We start from the raw sequence: 10,638 nt of genomic DNA, 5'->3' as shown, positions 1-10,638 counted from the left end.
TTCAATTCTTACATGATAGTATACATGTTGGACACGACTGAAGTGACTTAGCAGCAGCAGCAACATTTAATTAAAGAACCCTTTGGAACATTTCTTTCTTACTAAGTTAAAAAAGAAAAAAGATGGAACCAAGCCTGCATATTCTGTTTATCCTATGCATCCTTTCTAGGATAAACATCTTCATACTTTTTCAAAATAGCCAGGAACAGAGAGACAGAGAGCTGTACTGCTCTTGAAGATTCTTTTCCACCTTGTCTTGGATCAGAAATGCATTGGCATAAATCTAACTTGTCCAGGTATCTTTAAGATTCTCCCAGAAAGGACAAAAGTCAGATGAAATGTTACTTTTTTTTTTTTTTTCATTAAATGTTCCCCGGCTACTCCAGCCAAGAGTGATTTAAGTGGCTATAACTGTCCAGTATGGTTTGCCCCACTTACAGGATGTTAATCACATTTCACCTTGAAGTCATTACCTATCAGGCCACCTCACTAAATTTCTTGGCAGGTAGAATTCTGCTTATAACTCTGAGGCTAGTGTTTTGCATATGAAAGGCACTTGCTTGATAGCTTTTTTTTTTTAAGGTGTAATTTTATTGTTAACAGAGTAGTTTGAAATCCTCCAAGTGAAAATGTAAACTGCTGTCATTAATCATTTCCTACTATGTCTTATCTCCCTGTGTATTAGATTGATAAATTTATTTTGTCTGTTGCTATTTTGATCCCCGGCGACGTCCCTGAAAGCAAATGTAATTAGGCAGCTCCTTGGTTTTTATAATTTATGATTTCTGTTTCAGCTCTAGAGAATCATTTATGCTGACCTAAGCAGTATATATTTGGTTATATTTTATGATATGCATTTTCAGAATGGTTTTTATTAATTTTATATATTTACTTGAATATTCAGGCAACTTGTCCTGAGGTTGCGCTGCCTGTATTTCATGATGGGCCATTACTAAGCTCTCTTTACATGATGATGGCTAATCCCTTAAGGCTGAAGTTTTGGAAGCTCATGTGTTTAAGAAGGTCCAAGATCATGTACAATCCTAAGAGGGAAAATGGGATAATGTACCAATAATTGCTGCTGATTGCAAAAACAGATTTTCAGCATTTCATGAGATAAAAGGGAGTGTTGTTTAATTGCTGTAAATGTGTCCTATTCCTTCAGGAATAGGATTCAGACGATATTGCAGTGTTACACCTGGGAATCTAAATATGGTTTTGTACTGATTGCTCATTATTTTTAGATCTTTAACCTCCTGTCTTAATGCACTACTCTATGAATACTCTGATAATAGCGTGAAACACTATTACTTCCATTAATGTTATACCGGTATTCAAGAAAGGGGTCAGTACATTTGGTCCACTTAAAATGTGACTTTAAAGAAAGGTTACATAGTTTGGTATGCATAAAAAGGAATTATCAAATAAAGTGAGAGATACTATGTTTATTAAAAAAATAAAAAAAATAAAAAAAATAAAAAACAGAGAGAATCAACACCAAAAAAATTTTTTTTTAATTAAAAAATTCTGAATCTTTGGCAACTGTTCTCTTGTAACTACTTTAGTTTCTAAAAGCATTTATTGTCCAAAGCTGGAAGAACTCAAGTCTTATCAGATGAGCATGTGAATGAATGGAGGAGGTAGACAAAAAATAAAATTAAAAAAGATTAGGTCCAAAAGGGGAGCAACCAGATAAGAAAATTTAAAAACAAGGAACAGTAATTTATGTTTATTACAGCTATAATGCAGGTTATTCTGACTTTAAGGTAGCATCACATGGCATACTGCTGACTCCATTCCTGAGATATTTTGTTGTACCTATCTCTGTTTTATAGATCTGTGCAATCTCTGGCACTAGGGGGTTCATCTGGGTTTGAATCACATAGCAGTGAACAAATGGATTAAAAAAAAACCTTTAGAAATAGTTAATGCAGGAGACCATTGTGATTTTAGAATATTAAGACAAATGCTGCCATTACTGTTAATATTTGGATGATAAATTATTGTTGTAAATGCAACCTTAGGTGGTTTGAAAGGGTTCAGTTCAGTTCAGTTCAGTGGCTCAGTCGAGTCCAACTCTTTGGGACCAAATGAATCACAGCATGCCAGGCCTCCCTGTCCATCACCAACTCTCGGAGTTCACTCAGACTTGCGTCCATCGAGTCAGTGATACTATCCAGCCATCTATCCTGGGTCGTCCCCTTCTCTTCCTGCCCCCAATCTCTCCCAGCCTCAGAGTCTTTTCCAATGAGTCAACTATTCGCATGAGGTGGCCAAAGTACTGGAGTTTCAGCTTTAGCATCAGTCCTTCCAAAGAAATCCCAGGGTTGATCTCCTTCAGAATAGACTGGTTGGATCTCCTTGCAGTCCAAGGGACTCTCAAGAGTCTTCTCCAACACCACAGTTCAAAAGCATCAATTCTTCTGTGCTCAGCCTTCTTCATAGTCCAACTCTCACATCCATACATGACTACTGGAAAAACCATAGCCTTGACTAGACAGACCTTAGTTGGCAAAGTAACGTCTCTGCTTTTGAATATACTATCTAGGTTGTTCATAACTTAGTCTGAAGGAAAATGAATCGTCAAAAATACACCGCCTTGAAATGGCTGTCATTAGGTTCCACAATTGTGGCTTGCCAGTAAATGGCACAGGCACAGGAGGGCCTAGAGGAGCTATCCCACTTTGAAGGTCAGGAAGGAGATACCCTTCGTCCAAGGTAAGCAGCAGTGGGTGTGCTTTGCTGGAGCAGCCGTGAAGAGATACCCCACGCCCAAGGTAAGAGAAACCCAAGTAAGACTGTAGATATTGCAAGAGGGCATCAGAGGGCAGACACACTGAAACCATACTCACAGAAAACTAGTCAAACTAATCACACTAGGACCACAGCCTTGTCTAACTCAATGAAACCAAGCCACGCCTGCAGGGCAACCCAAGACGGGCGGGTCACGGAGGAGAGGTCTGACAGAATGCAGTCCACTGGAGAACAGAACGGCAGGCCACTTCAGTATTCTTGCCTTGAGAACCCCATGAACAGTAGGAAAAGGCAAAATGATAGGATACCAAAAGAGGAATCTCGAGTCATTAGGTGCCCAATATGCTACTGGAGATCAGTGGAGAAATAACTGCAGAAAAAATGAAGGGATGGAGCCAAAGCAAAAACAATACCCAGTTGTGGATGTGACTGGTGATAGAAGCAAGATCCAATACTGTAAAGAACAATATTGCATAGGAACCTTGAATGTCAGGTCCATGAATCAAGGCAAATTGGAAGTGGTCAAACAAGAGATGGCAAGGGTGAACGTCAACATTCGAGGAATCAGCGACCTAAAATGGACTGGAATGGGTGAATTTAACTCAGATGACCATTACATCTACTACTGCGGGCAGGAATCCTTCAGAAGAAATGGAGTAGCACTCATGGTCAACAAAAGAGTCCGAAATGCAGTACTTGGATGCAATTTCAAAAACGACAGAATGATCTCGGTTCATCTCCAAGGCAAACCATTCAATGTCACAGTTATCCAAGTCTATGCCCCAACCAGTAATGCTGAAGAAACTGAAGCTGATTGGTTTTATGAAGACCTACAAGACCTTTTAGAACTAACACCCAAAAAAGATGTCCTTTTCATGAAAGGGGGCTGGAATGAAAAAGCAGGAAGTCAAGAAACACCTGGAGTAACAGGCAAATTTGGCCTTGGAATGCAGAATGAAGCAGGGCAAAGACTAAAAGAGTTTTGCCAAGAACAAGCATTGGTCATAGCAAACACCCTCTTCCAACAACACAAGAGAAGACTCTACACATGGATATCACCAGATGGTCAACACCAAAATAAAATTGATTATATTCTTTGCAGCCAAAGATGGAGAAGCTCTATACAGTCAACAAAAACAAGACCAGGAGCTGACTGGGGCTCAGATCATGAACTCCTTATCGACAAATTCAGACTTAAATTGAAGAAAGTAGGGAAAACCGCTAGACCATTCAGGTATGACCTAAATCAAATCCCTTATGATGATACAGTGGAAGTGAGAAATAGATTTAAGGGCCTAGATCTGATAGATAGAGTGCCTGATGAACTATGGAATGGGGTACGTGACATTGTACAGGAGACAGGGATGAAGACCATCCCCATTGAAAAGAAATGCAAAAAAGAACAATGGCTGTCTGGGGAGGCCTTACAAATAGCTGTGAAAAGAAGAGAGGTGGAAAGCAAAGGAGAAAAGGAAAGATAAAAGCATCTGAATGCAGAGTTCCAGAGAATAGCAAGAAGAGATAAGAAAGCCTTCCTTAGCAATCAATGCAAAGAAATAGAGGCAAACAACAGAATGGGAAAGACTAGAGATCTCTTCAAGAAAATTAGAGATACCAAGAGAACATTTCATGCAAAGATGGGTTCGATAAAGGACAGAAATGGTCTGGACCTAACAGAAGCAGAAGATATTAAGAAGAGGTGGCAAGAATACACAGAAGAACTGTAGGAAAAAGATCTTCACGACCCAGATAATCATGATGATGTGATCACTAATCTAGAGCCAGACATCTTGGAAAGTGAAGTCAAGTGGGCCTTAGAAAGCATCACTATGAACAAAGCTAGTGGAAGTGATGGAACTCCAGTTGAGCTATTTCAAATCCTGAAAGATGATGCTGTGAAAGTGCTGCACTCAATATGCCAGCAAGTTTGGAAAACTCAGCAATGGCCACAGGACTGGAAAATGTCAGTTTTCATTCCAATTCCAAAGAAAGGCAATGCCAAAGAATGCTCAAACTACCACGCAATTGCACTCATTTCACATGCTAATAAAGTAATGCTCAAAATTCTCTAAGCCAGGCTTCAGCAATACATGAACCGTGAACTCCCTGAAGTTCAAGCTGGTTTTAGAAAAGGCGGAGGAACCAGAGATCAAATTGCCAACATCCCCTGGATCATGGAGAAAGCAAGAGAGTTCCAAGAAAACATCTACTTCTGCTTTATTGACTATGCCAAAGCCTTTCACTGTGTGGATCACAATAAACTGTGGAACATTCTGAGAGAGATGGGAATACCAGACCACCTGACCTGCCTCTTGAGAAATCTGTATGCAGGTCAGGAAGCAACAGTTAGAACTGGACATGGAACAACAGATTGGTTCCAAATAGGAAAAGGAGTATGTCAAGGCTGTATATTGTCACCCTGCTTCTTTAACATCTATGCAGAGTACATCATGAGAAAAGCTGGACTGGAAGAAACACAAGCTGGAATCAAGATTGCTGGGAGAAATATCAATAACCTCAGATATACAGATGACACCACCCTTATGGCAGAAAGTGAAGAGGAACTAAAGAGCCTCTTGATGAAAGTGAAAGAGGAGAGTGAAAAAGTTGGCTTAAAGCTCAACATTCAGAAAACGAAGATCATGGCATCTGGTCCCATCACTTCATGGGAAATAGATGGGGAAACAGTAGAAACAGTGTCAGACTTTATTTTTTGGGGCTCCAAAATCACTGCAGATGGTGATTGCAGCCATGAAATTAAAAGACGCTTACTCCTTGAAAGAAAAGTTATGACCAACCTAGATAGTATATTCAAAAGCAGAAACATAACTTTGCCGACTATGGTCCATCTAGTCAAGGCTATGGTTTTTCCAGTAGTCATGTATGGATGTGACAGTTGGACTTTGAAGAAGGCTGAGTGCCGAAGAATTGATGTTTTTGAACTGTGGTGTTGGAGAAGACTCTTGAGAGTCCCTTGGACTGCAAGGAGATCCAACCAGTCCATTCTGAAGGAGATCAGCCCTAGGATTTCTTTGGAAGGAATCATGCTAAAGCTGAAGCTCCAGTATACCTCATGAGAAGAGTTGACCTATTGGAAAAGACTCTGATGCTGGGAGAGATTGGGGGCAGGAGGAGAAGGGGACGACAGAGGATGAGATGGCTGGATGGCATCACAGACTCGATGGACGTGAGTCTGAGTGAACTCCGGGAGATGATGATGGACAGCAAGACCTGTCGTGCTGCGATTCATGGGGTCGCAAAGAGTCGGACATGACTGAGCGACCAACTGAACTGAATAAATGGCAACCCACTCCAGTATTCTTGCCTGGAAAATCCCATGGACCTGGTAGGCCACCGTCCATGGTGTCACAAAGAGTCAGACATGACTGACCGACTTCACTTTCACTTTCTAATGAAATGTATCACCTCCAAATCGACCTGCATGTGCTAGAGGGTCACGGGCCAAATCACTATGTTCATTATTAATCCATTTCAGTGCCCTAGTCTGTGCCATAGTGTGGCTCCTCCCTATCTCACTCAGTGCGTGCCCAAAGATCCTGCAAAAACCCTTGATTATACCAGCAGCTGGAAAGGATTATCTCTTGCTCTTCCATCGGCTCTGCCAGACAGAGGCTTTTGGTATTGAGGTGGAATTCGTGAGAATCTCAGGGCTGGTTAACAGGAGGTGTCACGCTGCAATGACTAAAGTGCTATTTTGTGCATTCCTCCTGACAGGAGGCCGTCTCCCGTCTTCAATTTTATTATAGTAACTGATGAAAGTATTAAACTTTTTCTCAAAATGTAGCCTTTAAAATCATGAGCAAATATCAAATCTGACTTTTGAAAAATATATTTCATAATGCTATCTCTTTTATGCTCCTCTTAATTTTTGTCATCACCACTCCAGCCTTTTCAAACACACACCATATATAGTCTTATTCCTTTAGGAAACATTAATAAACAGGAAGATGGAAAATAAGACCAAGAAGTCTAATCCCATCTACTATCTATTTTCGTAAATAAAGTTTTATTGGAACACAGCCACATACCATTGTTTACATGTATCTACAGTTACTTTTGCTACAAAGACAACTGAGCAGTTGTGACTGAGGCCATGTAGCCCACATAGCTTAAAATATTTACTATTTGCTCATTTTAAAAGCTTTTCAGACCTATTATAGAACACTGAGATATTGTTAAGTCTTCTTTATCTCTAAGAATATCCTTTGTAAATGATTTTTATATTGCATAATTTTATTGGGCAGCCTGTTTTCTTTTTAAAAAATTAATAGCATATCACAATGTAAGAAAAACTGAAGAATTAAACTTTAAGAACTATGATAATGCCTACCTAAGATTTGTTTTAAGAATTAAATATGAAATTTCTAGAGCACAAAGGTTAGATTATCATGAATCTAGACATAAATCAGTCTTCCACTGGAGATGAATTGAGGTTGTAAATGGGCAAGTCACCCTTGTAGGATCTTTAAGGGTTATTCCAACATGGTAGTGAAAACTACACTCAGAAAAGAGTATAAAAATAAAAGATTTATTACATATGGGTTCTAGAAAAGAGAGGTATGTCACATCATACAGGATACGAGAGGAGTGCCAAAAGAAAGAACTCAACTAAGCAGATAGGGAGCTGGGAGAGAGTAAATACTGCTGGGCAAGTGCCTTTAAGGGTCGAGGTGGAGTATACAAGCAAAAGGCATGAGAAAATTTCACTGGTACATTTATATGTCCTGAGATCACAGACAGGGGGAGGCAAAAAGGGGAACTTGTAGCTAGAAAGAGTTTTGGTGCACTCAAACATCTAGAAGTGTTCACAGCCCAATGCGGAGGAATCAAGATAATGTGAAGTTTTAAAAATGTACAATATTAAATTACACTTTGGAAAAACAATTTCATAGTAAGAAAGAAATACAGAAGAGGTCTGGGCCTACCTACCTAGAGCCTCCATTTAGATTTACTTGGCAATGTGACTGGGTGCTGAAAGTGGATGGCCAGTATTACAGAATAAAATAATAATAATAATAAAATAAAAGCTATTCATTCAAGGCACTTATTAAGGACAGGAAGTCAGAGCCATTGAGATAAGTATCAGGACCACTGCCAATGGCGTCTTGTGGTGGGGGAGAATATAAAGCAAGGAAAATTGAGAAGGTATAACCGAAGAGTGAGTTAGGGAGTCTATGGATGGAAAATTACTAAGAGCAAACATCAGGTGTAAGGAGATATTCTGGTTAAACTGATCTAACAGGATTCCTAGTGAAGACAGGTGAGGGTGCTATCATCACCTGAGGGATAGTGGAGGATGAGGAACCCAATCAGATATTAAGGGTGATCAGATATCAAGAATGGAGGAAATCTAGTTAATCTTACTTAGCTAGAATTGCTAATTTTGCTTATTGCAATCTTTCTAACATTGACAATGCAGAGACAAACACAGAAGCCCAAAAAGTCAGGGCCTAATTGGGAAGAAAGTCTGAAGAACCTGAGTACAGTCTGGTGAAGGATTTTTGTCAGTCCCTCTTCTTATTCAAAGAAAAAAAAAAAAAGACATCCTTCTTTCCTCTGAACAATATAATTCCATTTCTTATAAGTTGCCTTTTCTTCATTAAGGGTGAGCTGACCTCAGATATGAAGATGACACCACTTTTATGGAAGAAAGTGAATAGGACCTAAAAAGCCTCTTGATGAAAGTGAAAGAGGAGAGGGAAAAAGTTGGCTTAAAGCTCAACATTCAGAAAATGAAGATCATGGCATCTGGTGCCATCACTTCATGGGAAATAGATGAGGAAACAGTGGAAACAGTGTCAGACTTTATTTTTCTGGGCTCCAAAATCACTGCAGATGGTGACTGCAGCCATGAAATTAAAAGACACTTACTCCTTGAAAGAAAAGTTATGACCAACCTAGATAGCATATACAAAAGCAGAGACATTACTTTGTCAACAAAGGTCCATCTAGTCAAGGCTATGTTTTTTCCAGTGGTCATGTATGGATGTGAGAGTTGGACTATAAAGAAAGCTGAGTGCTGAAGAATTGATGCTTTTGAACTGTGGTGTTGGAGAAGACTCTTGAAAGTCCCTTGGACTGCAAGGAGATCCAACCAGTCCATCCTAAAGGAGACCAGTCCTGGGTGTTTATTGTAAGGATTGATGTTGAAGCTGAAACTCCAATACTTTGGCCACCTGATGCAAAGAGCTGACTCATTTGAAAAGACCCTGATGGTGGGAAAGATTGAGGGCAGGAGAAGAAGGGACCACAGAGGATGAAATGGTTGTATGGCATCACTGACTCGAAGGACATGGGGTTTGGGTGAACTCCAGGAGCTGGTGATGAACAGCGAGGCCTGGTGTGCTGTGGTTCATGGGGTCGCAAAAAGTGGGACACGACTGAACTGAACTGAATCATTTATTGCAACTTGGTAGTAGAGGTGTTTAGGGATAGTCTCTGAACACAAAACAAAAGATTAAGATTTGAAAACCTAGTTGCTGAGTCCAGAAGGTAGACTATACAGAATATTTCTAAGCTTGAGATGAAAGCATGTTTTGATGATAGAGTTAAGAATGGCAGTGACAATCTGATAAATTTCTTGATTTGAAGTTTGAATTTCTTTGGTGATGGCAGGCATATCACTGTTGTTGTCATGATTACTTGTAGGAGCAGAGCATGGAAGTATCTAACTTCAGTTCAAATAAGCTTCTTTAGATGGTTCTCATAAGTGTGTAAGTGGGCACGTTTCAGTTATCAGTGGTGCTAAGGCAAAAAGATGGGAGAAAATATGGAAATGTTAGTTCAGTGAGTTATAGACCAATGGAATAAACTAGAAGAACTGAGAACCCATCAGGGTGTGATATAGTTTTACACTGAAACAAAATTTCTCTATACAGTCACCTCACTTTTGATTTTTGTTTATAGAATAAGTCGTCTCATTAAATTTAACCTGATTATTTGCATGAGGCAGAAAGCGAAGAAGAGCTAAAGAGCCTCTTCTTGAAAGTGAAAGAGGAGAGTGGAAAAGTTGGCTTAAAGCTCAACGTTCAGAAAACTAAGATCATGGCATCTGGTCCCGTCACTTCATGGCAAATAGATGGGGAAACAGTGGCTGACTTTATTTTTCTGGTCTCCAAAATCACTGCAGATGGTGATTGCAACCATGAAATTAAAAGACGCTTGCTTCTTGAAAGTAAAGTTATGACCAACCTAGACAGCATATTAAAAAGCAGAGACATTACTTTACCAACAAAGGTCCGTCTAGTTCAGGGAGGAAGGTGGGAGGGGGGTTCAGGATGGGGAACACGTGTACACCTGTGGTAGATTCATGTTGATGTATGGCAAAACCAATATAATATTGTAAAGTAATTAGCCTCCAATTAAAATAAATAAATTTAAATTAAAAAAAAAACTATTTTTTTTCAGTTGTAATATATGGACATGAGAGGTGGACTATAAAGAAAGCTGAGTGCCGAAGAACGATGCTTTTGAACTGTGGTTTTGGAGAAGACTCTTGAGAGTCGCTTGGACTGCAAGGAGATCCAACCAGTCCATCCTAAAGGAGATCAGTCCTGAATGTTCATTGGAAGGTCTGATGCTGAGGCTGAAACCCAATACTTTGGCCATCTGCTGGGTATAACTGACTCACTGTAAAAAAAAAAAAACCCTGATGCTGGGAAAGATTGAAGGCAGGAGGAGAAGGGGACAACAGAGGATGAGATGGTTGGACGGCATCACCGATTCAATGGACATGAGTTTGGAGAGGTTCTGGGAGTTGGTGATGGACAGGGAAGCCTGGCATGCTGCAGTCCATGGGGTTGCAAAAATTTGGACATGACTGAGTGACTAATCTGAACTGAATCTGCGTAAGTGCAGCAGCTG

General features: G+C 39.9%; 1 pseudogene; it reads right to left on the bottom strand.

Moving 5' to 3' along the window:
- Positions 1-1,741: 1,741 nt before the first annotated feature.
- Positions 1,742-6,268, bottom strand: LOC101106829 (ubiquitin-conjugating enzyme E2 D3-like; annotated as a pseudogene).
- Between the last annotated feature and the right edge of the window lie 4,370 nt (positions 6,269-10,638).

This window comes from Ovis aries, chromosome X, assembly GCF_016772045.2.
Source record: "Ovis aries strain OAR_USU_Benz2616 breed Rambouillet chromosome X, ARS-UI_Ramb_v3.0, whole genome shotgun sequence".
Lineage (NCBI taxonomy): Eukaryota > Metazoa > Chordata > Mammalia > Artiodactyla > Bovidae > Ovis > Ovis aries.
The sequence above is the reverse complement of the archived record's forward strand: the minus strand, read 5'-3'. Positions and strand labels throughout refer to the sequence as shown.